The sequence below is a fragment of the Lemur catta genome (assembly GCF_020740605.2).
Source record: "Lemur catta isolate mLemCat1 chromosome 10 unlocalized genomic scaffold, mLemCat1.pri SUPER_10_unloc_2, whole genome shotgun sequence".
In the NCBI taxonomy this organism is placed as follows: Eukaryota; Metazoa; Chordata; class Mammalia; order Primates; family Lemuridae; genus Lemur; species Lemur catta.
In genome coordinates this window covers 270539-286372 of record NW_025423733.1, presented here as the reverse complement: position 1 = coordinate 286372, position 15834 = coordinate 270539, and the positions used below count along the sequence as shown (strand labels likewise).

Below are 15834 nucleotides of genomic sequence, written 5' to 3'. Positions count from 1 at the left end.
TAGGACCAACTATTGGAAATGCCAAGATTACCGGGCCTCAGCCTGTTTCGTCTGTGAAGACTCTGGTATGCCGAAGGATGCAGAGACCAACCTTATGACAATTACGGTGAAAAGGGCTTCGGAAAAATAACAAATAGTTGTACACTTAGCGGTTCTTTCAAAATTTGGGCCACACACCTCTTGGAAAGATCGAGTTACTTTGGCCTAGCCTTGGATTGGTCCGGAGAAGAAATCGGCATTCCTAGCTGATGAATCAAATGATTCTGAAAGGAACTGTGAAAAGTGCAGATCCTGTTTCAGTCTTTAGACTGAAACAGGATCCGCACTATTCACCTGTCCCACAACGGCGCACTTCTCATGTCTGGCGCTAGTCCTACAAACCCAGGACTGACAGAGGCCCTGCACTTGCCACCCCAGAAAAATATCTCATCTCCAAAGAAGGATTCTTCCTCTAACGGTTGAAAAGGGCTCCCGTTCTTGAAACAGTGGTGAAAAAATGGTGAAATAATAATGAAAACAATCCTATCTTCCAAGGCTCCTGTGCCAACTATGGGAAATAGCAAGTTACCTGGGCCGCAGCAGAGGTTTCTCTGCAAAAAGCATCATAGGCTTCAGGATGCAGAGACCGACCTCATGACTATTACGGTGGAAAACGCCATGGAAATGGCAAATAATTACCAACACACTGGTCATTTCAAAGTGTCAGGATGAAATCTGAAGCACGATCCACACTTTTCCCATCTCACGCAAATACGCACTTTCCAACTCTGGAGGTAAACAAATCAAAGGCAGGGCTGACAGAAGCCCCGCGCGTAAACCCCACCCAGAAATCTCAACCACCAGGCCGGATTCTTATGCCAATGCGAGAACCCTGCTCGGGTTCTGAAAATAATGCTGAAACCACAACGGAATAATACTTAAAAGAGCACTTTCTTGGTAGTCTCTAGGACCAACTATTGGAAATGCCAAGTTTACTGGGCCTCAGCCTGTTTCGTCTGTGAAGACTCTAGTATGCCTAAGGATGAAGAGACTAACCTTATGACAATTACGTTGAAAAGTGCTTCGGAAAAATGACAAATAGTTCTTTACTTAGCGGTTCTTTCAAAAGTTGGGCCAGACAACTCTTGGAAAGATCGAGTTACTTTAGCCTAGCCTTCCATTGGTCTGGAGAAGCAATCGCCATTCCTAGCTGATGAATCAAATAATTCTGAAAGCAACGGTGAAAAGTGCGGATCCTGTTTCAGTCTTTAGACTGAAACAGGATCCGCACTATTCACCTGTCCCACAAAGGCGCACTTCTCATGTCTGGCGCTAGTCCAACAAACCCAGGACTGACAGAGGCCCTGCACTTGCCACCCCAGAAAAATATCTCATCTCCAAAGAAGGATTCTTCTGCTAACGGTTGAAAAGGGCTCCCGTTCTTGAAACAGTGGTGAAAATGGTGAAATAATACTGAAAACAATCCTATCTTCTAAGGCTCCTGTGCCAGCTATGGGAAATGGCAAGTTACCTGGGCCTCAGCAGAGGTTTCTCTGCAAAAATCATCATAGCCTTCAGGATGCAGAGACCGACCTCATGAGTATTACGGTGCCAAACGCCATGGAAATGCAAATAATTACCAACACACTGGTCATTTCAAAGTGTCAGGATGAAATCTGAAGCACGATCCACACTGTTCCCTTCTCACGCAATTATGCACTTACCAACTCTGGCGGTAAACAAATCAAAGGCACGGCTGACAGAAGCCCCACACTTACACCCCTCCCAGAAATCTCAACTCCATGCAGGATTCTTATGCTAATGTGAGAACACTGCGGGGGTTCTGAAAATAATGTTGAAACCACAGTGGAATAATACTTAAAAGAACACTCTCTTGGTAGTCTCTAGGCCCAACTATTGGAAATGCGAATTTTATTGGGCCTCAGCCTGTTTCCTCTGTGAAAACTCTCGTATGCTTAAGGACCAGAGACCAGCCTTATTACAATTACGGTGAAAAATGCTTCGGAAAAATACCAAATAGTTCTCCACTTAGCGGTTCTTTCAAATGTAGGGCCACACACCTCTTGGAAAGATCGAGTTAGTTTGCCCTAGCCTTCGAATGGTCTGAAGAAGCAGTCGCCATTCCTAGCTGATGAATCAAATGATTCTGAAAGGAAAGGTGAAAAGTGCGGATCCTGCTTCAGTCTTTAGACTGAAACAGGATCCGCACTATTCACCTGTCCCACAAAGGCGCACTTCTCATGTCTGGTGCTAGTCCAACAAACCCAGGACTGACAGAGGCCCTGCACTTGCGATCCCAGAAAAATATCTCATCTCCAAAGAAGGATTCTTCCGCTAACGTTTGAAAAGGGCTCCCTTTCTTGAAACAGTGGTGAAAAAATAGTGAAATAATACTGAAAACAAAGCTATCTTCCAAGGCTCCTGTGCCAACTATGGGAAATAACAAGCTACCTGGGCCTCAGCAGAATTTTCGCTGCAAAAAGCATCATAGGCTTCAGTACGCAGAGACGGACCTCATGACTATTCCGGTGCCAAACGCCATGGAAATGGCAAATAATTACCAACACACTGGTCATTTCAACGTGTCAGGATGAAATCTGAAGCACGAACCACACTTATCACATCTCACGCAAATATGCACTTACCAACTCTGGAGGTAAACAAATCAAAGGCAGGGCCGACAGAAGCCCTGCACTTACACCCCACCATGAAATCTCAACTACCTGGCAGGATTCTTATGCTAATGCGAGAACCCTGCTCGGGTTCTGAAAATAATGCTGAAACCACAATGGAATATTACTTAAAAGAACACTTTCATGGTAGTCTCTAGGACCAACTATTGCAAATGCCAAGATTACTGGGCCTCAGCCTGTTTCGTCTGTGAAGACTCTCGTATGCTTAAGGATGCAGAGACCAACCTTATGACAATTACTGTGAAAATTGCTTCGCAAAAATAACAAATAGTTCTCCACTTAGCGGTTCTTTCAAAAGTTGGGCCACACACCTCTTGGAAAGATCGAGTTACTTTGGCCTAGCCTTCGATTGGTCTGGAGAAGCAATCGCCATTCCTAGCTGATGAATCAAATGATTCTGAAAGGAACGGTGAAAAGTGTCGATCCTGTTTCAGTCTTTGGACTGAAACAGCATCCGCACTATTCACCTGTCCCACAAAGGCGCACTTCTCATGTCTGGCGCTAGTCCAACAAACCCAGGACTGACAGAGGCCCTGCACTTGCCACCCCAGAAAAATATCTCATCTCCAAAGAAGGATTCTTCCGCTAATGGTTGAAAAGGGCTCCCATTCTGGAAACAGTGTTGAAAAAATGGTGAATTAATACTGAAAACAATCCTATCTTCCAAGGCTCCTGTGCCAGCTATGGGAAATAGCAAGTTACCTGCGACTCAGCAGAGGTTTCTCTGCAGAAAGCATCATAGGCTTCAGGATGCAGAGACCGACCTCATGAATATTATGGTGCAAAACGCTATGGTAATGGCAAAAAATTACCAACATACTGGTGATTTCAAAACTGTCAGGATGAAAACTGAAGAACGATCCATACTTTTCCCATCCCACGCAAATATGCACTTACAAGCTCTGGAGGTAAACAAATAAACGCAGGGCTGAGAGAAGCCCCCGACTTACACCCCACCCAGAAATCTCTACTACCAGTCAGAATTCTTATGCAAATGCGAGAACCCTGCTCGGGTTGTGAAAATAATGGTGAAAACACAGTGGAATAATACTTAAAAGAACATTTTCGTTGTAGCCTTAGGACCAATTATAGGAAATGCTTACTGGGCCTCTGCCTGTTTCATCTGTGAAAACTCTCGTACGCTTAAGGATGCAGAGACCAACATTATCACAATTGCGGTGAAAAGTGCTACGGAAAAATGCCAAATAGTTCTCCACCTAGCGGTTGTTTCAAAAGTTGGGCCACACACCTCTTGGAAAGATCGAGTTACTTTGGCCTAGCCTCCTATTGGTCTGGAGAAGGAATCGCCATTCCTAGCTGATGAATCAAATGATTCTGAAAGGAACGGTGAAAAGTGCAGATCCTGTTTCAGTCTTTAGACTGAAACAGGATCCGCACTATTCACCTGTACCACAAAGGCGCACTTCTCATGTCTGGCGCTAGTCCAACAAACCCAGGACTGACAGAAGCCCTGCACTTGCCACCCCAGAAAAATATCTCATCTCCAAAGAAGGATTCTTACGCTAACATTTGAAAAGGGCTCCCGATCTTGAAACAGTGGTGAAAGGATGGCGAAATAATACTGAATACAATCCTATCTTCCAAGGTTCCGGTGCCAGCTATGGGAAATAGCAAGTTAGCTCGACCACAGCAGAGGTTTCTCTGCGAAAAGCATCATAGGCTTCAGAATGCAGAGACCGACCTCGTGACCATTACGGTGCAAAATGCCATGGAAATGGCAAATAATTACCAACATACTGGTGATTTCAAAACTCCCAGGATGAAATCTGAAGCACGATCCACACTTTTCCCATCTCACGCAGATATGCACTTACAAGCTCTGGAGGTAACCAAATCAAACGCAGGTCTGACAGAAGCCCCCCACTTACACCCCACCCAGAAATCTCAACTACCAGGCAGGATTCTTATGCTAATGCGAGAACCCTGCTCAGGTTGTGAAAACAATGGTGAAACCACAGTGGAACAATACTTAAAAGAACACTTTCGTTGTAGCCTTAGGACCAACTATTGGAAATGCCAAGTTTACTGGGCCACAACCTGCTTTCGTCTGTGAAAACTCTCGTATGCTTAAGGATGCAGAGATCAACCTTATGACAGTTACGGTGAAAAGTGCTACGGAAAAATACCAAATAGTTCTCCACCTAGTGGTTGTTTCAAAAGTTGTGCCACACACCTCTTTGAAAGATCGAGTTACTTTGGCCTAGCCTTCGCTTGGTCTGGGTAAGGAATCGCCATTCCTAGCTGATGAATCAAATGATTCTGAAAGGAACGGTGAAAAGTGCGGATCCTGTTTCAGTCTTTAGACTGAAACAGGATCCGCACTATTCACCTGTCAAACAAAGGCGCACTTCTCATGTCTGGGGCTAGTCCAACAAACCCAGGACTGACTGAGGCCCTGCACTTGCCACCCCAGAAAAATATCTCATCTCCAAAGAAGGATTCTTACGCTAACCGTTGAAAAGGGCTCCCGTTCTTGAAACAGTGGTGAAAGGATGGTGAAATAATACTGAAAACAATCCTATCTTCCAAGGCTCCGGTGCCAGCTATGGGAGATAGCAAGTTACCTGGGCCTCAGCAGAGGTTTCTCTGCACAATGCATCATAGGCTTCAGGATGCACAGACCGACCTCAGGAGTATTACGTTCCAAAACGCTATAGTAATAGCAAATAATTACCACCATACTGGTGATTTCAAAACTGTCTGGATGAAATCTAAAGCTGGATCCACACATTTCCCATCTCATGCAAATATGCACTTACCAGCTCTGGAGGTAAGCAAATCAAACGCAGGTCTAACAGAAGCCCCCCACTTACACCGTACCCAGAAATCTCAACTACCATGCAGGATTCTTATGCTAATGCGAGAAACCTGCTCGGGTTCTGAAAACAATGGTGAAACCACAGTGGAATAATACTTAGAAGAACACATTCTTTGTAGTCTCTAGGGCCAACTATTGGAAATGCCAAGTTTACTGGGCCTCAGCCTGCTTTCGTCTGTGAAAATTCTCGTATGCTTAAGGATGCAGAGTGCAACCTTATGACACTTACGATGAAAAGTGCAACGGAAAAATCCCAAATAGTTCTCTATCTAGCGGTTTTTTCAAAAGTTGTGCCACACCTCTTTGAAAGATGGAGTTACTTTGGCCTAGCCTTCGATTGGTCTGGAGAAGGAATCGCTATTCCTAGCTGATGAATCAAATCATTCTGAACAAAACGGTGAAAAGTGAGGATCCTGTTTCAGTCTTTAGACTCAAACGTGATCCGCACTATTCATCTCTTCCACAAAGGCGCACTTCTCATGTCTGGCGCTAGTCCAACAAACCCAGGACTGACAGAGGCCCTGCACTTGCCACCCCAGAAAAATATCTCATCCCCAAAGAAGGATTCTTACGCTAACGGTCGAAAAGGTTTCCCGTTCTTGAAAAGTGGTGAAAGGATGGTGAAATAATACTGAAAACAATCCTATCTTCCAAGGCTCCTGTGCCAGCTATGGGAAATAGCAAGTTACCTGGGCCTCAGCAGAGGTTTCTCTGCAGAAAGCATTATAGTCTTCAGGATTCGTAGACCGACCTCATGAATATTACGTTGCAAAACGCTATGGTAATGGCAAATAATTACCAACATACTGGTGATTTCAAAACTGTCAGGATGAAATCTGAAGCACGATCCACACTTTTCTCATCTCTCGCAAAGGTGCACTTACCAATTCTGGAGGTAAACAAATCAAAGGCAGGGCTGACAGAAGCCCTGCACTTATACCCCACCCAGAAGTCTCAACTACTAGGGAGGGTTCTTATGCAAATGCGAGAACCCTGCTTGGGTTGTGAAAACAATGGTGAAACCACAGTAGAATAATACTTAAAAGAACACTTTCGTTGTAGCCTTAGGACCAACTATTGGAAATGCCAAGTTTACTGGGCCTCAGCCTGCTTTCGTCTGTGAAAACTCTCGTATGCTTAAGGAGACCAACCTTATGACAATTACGGTGAAATGTGCTACGGAAAAACCCCAAATAGTTCTACACCTAGCGGTTGTTTCAAAAGTTGTGCCACACACCTCTTGGAAAGATCGAGTTACTTTGGCCTAGCCTTTGATTGGTCTGGAGAATGAATCGCCATTCCTAGCTGATGAATCAAATGATTCTGAAAAGAACGGTGAAAAGTGCAGATCCTGTTTCAGTCTAAAGACTGAAACAGGATGTGCATTTTTCACCTCTCACACAAAGGCGCACTTCTCATGTCTGGCCCTAGTCAAACAAACACAGGACTGACAGTGGTCCTGCAGGTGCCTCCCCAGGAAAATATTTCATATCCAAAGAAGGATTCTTATGCTAACGGTTGAAAAGTTCTCCCTTTCTTGAAATAGTGGTCAAAGGATGGTGAAATAATACTGAAACTAATCGTATCTTCAAAGGCTCTGGTGCCAGGTATGGGAAACACCAAGTTACCTGGGCTGGAGAAGAGTTTTCTCTGCGAAAGGCATCATACTCTTAATGATGCAGAGACCAACTACTATCATGGTGTAAAGCGCAATTGAAATGCAAAATAATTAGCAACATACTGGTTATTGCAAAAGTGTCAGGATGAAATCTGAAGCACGATCCACACTTTTCCCATCTCACGCAAATATGCACTTACCAACTCTGAAAGTAAACAAATCAAACACAGGGCTGCCAGAAGCCGTGCACTTACACCCCACACAGAAATCTCAACAAGGAAGAAGGATATTTATGCTAATGCGTGAAACCTGCTCTGGTTCTGAAAACAGTGGTGAAAACACAGTGCAATAATACTGAAAAGAACACTTTCTTTATAGTCACTCGTACCAACTATTGGAAATGCCAAGTTTACTGGGCCTCAGCATACTTTTGTCTGTGAAAACTATCCTATGCTTAAGGATGCAGAGACCAACCTTATGACAATTATGGTCAAACGTGCTACAGAAAAATACCAAATAGTTCTCAACATAGTGGTTATTTCAAAAGATGTGCCACACAGCTCTTGGAAAGATCCAGTTACTTTGGCCAAGCCTTTGATTGGTCTGGAGAAGGAGTCGCTATTCCTAGCTGATAAATCAAATGATTCTGAAAGGAACAGTGAAAAGCGTGAAACAGGATCTGCATTTTTCACCTCTGACACAAAGGCGCACTTCTCATGTCTGGCGCTAGTCCAAAAAACCCAGGACTCAAAGAGGCCCTGCACTTGCCACCCCAGTAAAATATCTCATCTCCAAATAGGATTCTTATGCTAATGGTTGAAAAGTGCTCCCATTCTTGAAACAGTGGTGAAAGAATGGTGAAATAATGCTGAAAACAATCGTATCTTCAAAGGCTCTGTTGCCAGGTATGGGAAATACCAAGTTACCTGGGCCTTAGTAGAGTTTTCTATGCGAAAAGCATCATAGGCTTAAGGATGCAAAGACCAACTTTATGACAATTATGGTGAAAACTGGTACGAAAAAGTACCAAATAGTTCTCAACCTAGCAGTTATTTCAAAAGTTGTGCCACATACCTCTTGGAAAGATCGAGTTACTTTGTCCTAGCCCTCCATTGGTCTAGAGAAGGAATTGCCATTCGTAGCTGATGAATCAATGATTCTGAAAAGAACATTTAAAAGTTTTGAAACAGGATTCGCACTATCCACCTCTCACACAAAGGCCCACTTCACATTTTTGGCGCTAGTCAAACAAACCCATGACCGGCAGAGGCTCTGCACTTGCCACCCCAGAAAAATATCTCATCTCCAAAGAAGGATTCTTAGCCTGATGGTTGAAAAGTGCTCCCGTTCTTGAAACAGTGGTCAAAGGATGATGAAATAATACTGAAAACAATCGTATCTTCAAAGGCTTTGATACCAGGTATTGGAAATACCATGTGTCCTAGGCCTCAGTAGAGTTTTCTCTGCAAAAAGCATCATAGGCTTAAGGATGCAGAGACCAACCACTATTACGGTGCAAATTGCTATGGAAATGGGAAATAATTACCAACATACTGGTTATTTCAAAAGTGTCAGGATGAAATCTGAACCACGATCCACACTTTTAACTTCTCACACCAATAGGCACTTACCAAGTCGACAAGTAAACAAATAAAACACAGGGCTGACAGAAGCCCGGCATTTACATCCCACACCGAAATCTCAACTAACAGGAAGGCCACTTATGCTAATGCATGAAACCTGCTCTGAATCTGAAAGTAATCGTGAAACCACAGTGAAATAATACTTAAAAGAACACTTTCTTTACAGTCTCTAGTACCAAATATTATAAATGCCAAGTTTACTGGGCCTCAGCATCTTTTGTCTGAGAAATCTATTGTATGCTTAAGGATGCAGACATCAACCTTATGACAATTATGGTGAAAAGCGCTAGGAAAAAATACCAAATAGTTCTCAACCTAGTGGTTATTTCAAAAGTTGTGCCACACACCTCTTGGAAAGATCGAGTTACTTTGGCCTAGCCTTTGATTGGTCTGGAGAAGGCATCGCCATTCCTAACTGATGAATGAAATGATTCTGAAAAGAACGGTTAAAAGTTCTGAAACAGAATCCGCACTATTCACCACACACAAAGGCACACTTCTCATGTGTGCAGCTAGTCCAACAAACCCAGGACTGACAGAGGCCCTGCACTTGTCACCTGAGAAAAATATCTCATCTCCAAACAAGGATTCTTATGCTAACGGTTGAAAAGTGATCCCAATCTTGAAACACTGGTGAAAGGATGGTGAAATAATGCTGAAAACAATTGTATCTTCAAAGGCTCTGGTGCAAGGTACCGGAAATACCAAGTTACCTGGGCCTCAGTAAAGTTTCCTTGTGCGATAAGCATCATAGGCTTAACGACGCAGACACCAACCACTATTATGCTGAAAAACGCTATGGAAACGGCAAAAACTTACCAACATACTGGTGATTTCAAAAGTGTCAGGATGAAATCTGAAGCATGACCCACACTTTTCCCATCTCACGCAAATATGCACTTACCAACTCTGGAGGTAAACAAATAAAACACAGTCCTGACAGAAGCCCCGCAGTTATTCCCACACAGAAATCTAAATTAGGAGGAAGGATACTTATGCTAATGCGTAAAACCTGCTCAGGTTCTGAAAATAATTGTGAAACCACAATGGAATAATACTTAAAAGAACACTTTCTTTATAGTCTCTAGTAGCAACTATTGGAAATGCCAAGTTTACTGGGCCTCAGCATGCTTCTCTCTGTGAAAACTATTGATTTCTTAAGGATGCGGAGAACAACCTTATGAGAATTATGGTGAAAAGTGCTACGAAAAAATAAGAAATAGTTCTCAACCTAGCGGTTATTTCAAACGTTGTGCCACACACCCCTTGGAAAGATCGAGTTACTTTGGCCTAGCCTTCGATTGGTCTGGAGAAGGAATCCCCATTCCTAGCTGATGAATCAAATGATTCTGAAAAGAACAGTTAAAAGTGCGGATCCTGTTTCAGTCTTTTAGACTGAAACAGGATTCGCACTATTCACCTCTCACAAAAAGGCGCACTTCTCATGTCTGGCGCTAGTCCTACAAACCCAGGACTGACAGAGGCCCTGCACTTGCCACCCCAAAAAGAAAAATTCTCATCTCCAAAGAAGATTTCCTATGCTAACGCTTGAAAAGTGCTCCTGTTGTTGAAACAGTGGTGAAAGGATGGTGAAATAATACTGAAAACAATCGTATCTTCAAAGGCTCTGGTGCAAGGTTTGAAAAATACCAAGTTACCTGGGCCTCAGTAGAGTTTTCTCTGTGAAAAACAACGTAGCCTTAGGTATGCAGAGACCAACCTTATCACTATTACTGTGAAAAACGCTATGGAAATGGCAAATAATTACCAACATACTGCTTATTTCAAATGGTCAGAATGAAATCTGAAGCAAGATCGACCCTTTTCCCATTTCAGGCAAATATGCACTTACCAACAGTGGAGGTAAACAAACCAAAAACAGGGCTAACGGAAGCCTCGCACTTACACCCCACACAGAAATCTCAACTACGAGGAAGGATTCTTACGCCAATTGGCTAAACCTGCTCTGGTTCTGAAAATAATGGTGAAACCACAGTGCAGTAATACTTAAAAGAACACTTTCTTTATAGTCTCTAGTACCAACTATTGGAAATGCCAAGTTTACTGGGCCTCAGCATACTTCTGTCTGTGAAAACTACGTTATTCTTAAGGATGAAGAGAACAATCTTATGAAAATTATGGTGAAAAGTGCTACGAAAAAACACCAAATAGTTCTCAACCTAGCGGTTATTTCAAAAGTTTTGCCACACACCTCTTGTAAAGATCGAGATACATTGGCCTAGCCTTCGATTGGTCTGGAGAAGGCATCGTCATTCCTAACTGATGAATCAAATGATTCTGAGAAGAACAGTTACAAGTTCTGAAACAGGATCCGCACTATTCACCTCTCACACAAATGCGCACTTCTCATGTCTGGCGCTAGTCCAACAAACCCAGGACTGACAGAGGCCCTGCACTTGCCACCCAGAAAAATCTCTCATCTCCAAAGAAGGATTCTTATGCTAACAATTGAAAAGTACTCCCATTCTTGAAACAGTGGTGAAAGGATGGTCAAATAATACTGAAAACAATCGTATCTTCAAAGGCTCTGGTGCCAGGTATGGGAAACACCAACTTACCTGGGCCCCAGTAGAGTTTTCTCTGCGAAAAGCATCATAGGCTTAAGGATGCAGACACCAACCTTATCACTATTACGGTTAAAAATGCTATGGAAATGGCACATAATTACCAACATACTGGTTATTTGAAAAGTGTCAGGATGAAATCAGAAGCACGATCCACACTGTTCCCATCATATGCAAATATGCACTTACCAACTTTGGAGGTAAGCAAATCAAACACAGGGCTCACAGAGGCCGGGCACTTACACCCCACACAGAAATCTCAAGTACCAGGCAGGATTCTTATGCTAATGAGAGAAACCTGTTCTGGTTCTGAAAGTAATAGTGAAACCACAGTGGAATAATACTTAAAAGAACACTTTTTTTATAGTCTCTATTACCAGCTATTGGAAATGCCAAGTTTACTGGGCCTTAGCATACTTTTGTCCTTGAAAACTATCGTATGCTTAAGGATGCAGAGACCAACGTTATGAAAATTATGGTGAGAAGTGCTACCAAAAAATACCAAGTAGTTCTCAACCTAGCAGTTATTTCAAAAGTTTTGCCACACACCTCTTGGAAATCTGGAGTTACTTTGGCCTAGCCTTCGATTGGTCTGGAGAAGGAATCGCCATTCCTCGCTGATGAATCAAATGATTTTGAGAAGAACAGTGAAAAGTGTGGATCCTGTTTCAGTCTTTAGACTGGTGTCTCCTTAACTAGTTTCAGCCCCCAATACTATTTCCACCTGGGTCCTATTAGTCTCCCGCAGAACTAGGCTTTCATTGAGCACACTTTGGGAAACACAGCTCAAATGTGCGAGCAGTAAACCTTACACCTGAATTAGGGTCTGCACAGAACTCTCAGTTTTCTCTGCTAATATAACTGAGGTACAAATTCACTTTTACAAGAGGATCTGAGGTGTCAAATACATTTCCCTGCAAGCAAGCAAGTTCGCTGAGCATATGAATCAGCCATGCAAAAGGATAGATGTGGCTGGTTCCCTGGGGAACTTCAGGCTGGCTGGGCCACTGAGAGAGCCGGGCAAGGGGAGGGAGTGCCACTCGAGCCCTGTGCTCTCCTGGGAACTCCGACCAGGCCCACCACTGTCACAGGGACTCATGGGGAATCAGGATGCAAGTCCTTCTTCCACTGTGGTTTCACTATTATATTCACAACCAGAGCAGATTTCATCCATTAGCAAAAGAATCCTTCCTCCTAGTTGAGATTTCTGTGTGGGGTGTAAGTGTGGGGCTTCTGTCAGCCCTGTGTTTGATTTGTTTACCTCCAGAGTTGGTAAGTGCATATTTGCGTGTGATGGGAACAGTGTGGATTGTTCTTCTGACTTCAACCTGACACTTTAAACTGAAAGAGGATCCACACTATTCACCTCTCACACAAAGGCGCACTTCTCCTGTCTGGCGCTAGTCCAACAAACCCAGGACTGACAGAGGCCCTGCACTTGCCACCCCAGAAAAATATCTCATCTCTAAAGAAGGATTCTTATCCTAACGGTTGAATAGTGCTCCCGTTCTTGAAACAGTGGTGAAAGGATAGTGAAATAATACTGAAAACAATCGTATCTTCAAAGGCTCTGGTGCCAGCTCTGGGAAATACCAAGTTACCTGGGCGTCAGTAGAGTTTTCTCTGCGAAAGGCATCATAGGCTTAAGGATGCAGAGACCAAGCTTATAACTATTACGGTGAAAAACGCTATGGAAACGGCACATAATTACCAACATAGTGGTTATGTCAAAAGTGTCAGGATGAAATCTGAAGCATGATCCACACTTTTCCCATCTCACGCAAATATGCACTTACCAACTCTGGAGGTAAACAAATCAAACACAGGGCTGACAGAAGCCCCGCACTTACACCCCACCATGAAATCTCAACTAGGAGGAAGGATTCTTATGCTAATGCATGAAACCTGCTCTGGTTCAGAAAATAATGGTGAAACCACAATGGAGTAATACTTAAAAGAACACTTTCTTTATAGTCTCTAGTAGCAACTATTGGAAATGCCAAGTTTGCTGGGCCTCAGCATACTTTTGTCTGTGAAAACTTTTGTATGCTTAAGGATGCAGAGACCAACCTTATGACAATTATGGTGAAAAGTGCTATGGAAAAATACCAAATAGTTCTCAACCTAGCAGTTATTTCAAAAGTTGTGCCGCATACCTCTTGGAAAGATGGAGTTACTTTGGCATAGCCTTCGATTGGTCTGGAGAAGGAATCGCCATTCCTAGCTGATGAATCAAATGATTCTGAAAGGAACGATGAAAAGTTTGGATCCTTTTTCAGTCTTTTTTTTTTTTTTTGTATTCCTGGACCGCCTAGAATCACGATGAAGATGGACTTGCATCCTGATTCCCCATGAGGCCCTGTGACAGCGGTGGGCCTGGTCGGCGTTCCCAGGAGAGCACAGGGCTCGAGTGGCACTCCCTCCCCTTGCCCGGCTCTCTCAGTGGCCCAGCCAGCCTGAAGTTCCCCAGGGAACCAGCCGCATCTACCCTTTTGCATGGCTGATTCATATGCTCGGCGAATCTCACTGGCTCACAGGCAAATGTATTTGACCCCTCGGATCCTCTTGTGAAGTCAACTTGTACCTCAGTTATATTAGCAGAGAAAACTGAGAGCTCTGTGCAGACCCTAATTCAGGTGTAAGGTTTGCTGCTCACACGTTTGAGCTGTGTTTCCCAAAGTGTGCTCTGTGAAAGCCTAGTTCTGTGGGAGATTAATAGGACCCAGGTGGAAATAGTATTGGGGGCTGAAACTAGTTCAGGAGACACCAGGTGAGGTGAATGTGAATTTTTGCTTGGCTGCAGGACTTCTCAGTGCCTTTATGCTGCTGTGCATTGGGAATCTCCAAGGCAGGAAGGGTGATGACCTGCAGTTTCTCCAAACTGACCTTATCCTAAAGCCATTCCTCAGTGGGAGGTCTGGGGGCATTACTACTCTGCTGAACACAGTTAGGGAAATGCTGGTCTAGAATTGTAGAAACCACAGTGCTCTCAGGTCTTTGCACATGGGGCCGTACCATGTAATGTCAAGAGGCTTTGGGGAGTCGGGGAGGTAAGGCCCAAGGTCTCCCCTGCAGTTGTGGGGCTCTGCTCACCCTCCTGGGCAGTGTATTCACTGTCGATGATCCTGGCCAAACCGAAGTCAGCGATTTTGCAACACAAGGTCTCAGACACCAGGATGTTGGCCGCCCATAGGTAGCGGTGGATAGAATTCATGTGCTCGATGTACGCCATCCCTTCGGTGATCTGGGCTGACATGTCGATCAGTCTCGGGAGGGACAGTCTGCCACCGTAGTCTGTCTTCAGGAAATCCAGCAGGCACCCTCTGGCCACATACTCGGTGACAATATAGATGGGCTCCTTGGGGACCATGGTGTAGAGCCAGACCAGCCTCTCGTGCTACAGAGCCTTCATCAGGTTCGCCTCACCCAGGAAGGCTTCCGGAGACATCCTTCCCTCATTCAAGGTCTTGATGGCCACCTTCACATTGTTTCTGTAGTAGCCCATCCAGACTTTGCCAAACTGCCCTGATCCGAGTTTCCTGACCAGCCTGAGAGACTGCCGGGGGATCTCCCACTTGTCCTGGGCCCAGGGGTTATGAGGAGCAAGGCTGACGCAGGGCACGGTCAGCCTCTGGCACAAACCATCCCCTTTCTTGCAGTAGTGCTGCACCAGGGCCTGGAGCGAGGGGAAGGTGACCCGGAGGGAGATGTAGCAGCCCCCTTCCTCCAGGGAGCGGATCTTATACTGCTTGACTATTTCCCCCTGGGCGGTGACAACCTTCACAGACAGGAAGAAGGCACCTTTGCTGGTTTACTCTCTCTGATGAGAAAGGAGCCGGCCTCTCACAAAAAGGCGCACTTCTCATGTCTGGCGCTAGTCCAACAAACCCAGGAGTCACAGAGGCCCTGCACTTGCCACCCAGAAAAATATCTCATCTCCAAAGAAGGATTCTTACGGTAACGCTTGAAAAGTACTCCCATTCTTGAAACAGTGGTGAAAGGATGGTGAAATAATACTGAAAACAATCCCATTTTCCAAGGCTCCGGTGTCAGCTCTGAGAAATACCAAGTTACCTGGGACTCAGTAGAGTTTTCTCTACCGAAAGGCATCATAGGCTTCGGGATGCAGAGACTAACCTTATCACTATTACAGTGAAAAACGCTATGGAAATGGCACATAATTACCAACATACTGGTGATTTCAAAAGTGTCAGGATGAAATCTGAAGCACGATCCACACTTTTCCCATCACACCCAAATATGCACTTTCCAACTCTGGAGGTAAATAAATCAAAGGCAGGGATGACAGAAACCCCCAATTACACCCCACCCAGAAATCTCAACTACCAGGCAGGATTCTCATGCTAATACGAGAACCTAGCTCGGGTTGTGAAAACACCAGTGAAACCACAGTGGAATAATACTTAAAAGAACACTTTCTTTGTAGTCTCTAAGT

The 15834-nt window shown here is 44.3% G+C and overlaps 1 pseudogene; it reads right to left on the bottom strand.

Annotated features, from left to right (window-relative positions):
• The window catches only part of LOC123629151, an 87462-nt pseudogene extending 72103 nt beyond the window's left edge, over positions 1–15359 (bottom strand).
• Positions 15360–15834: the final 475 nt, after the last annotated feature.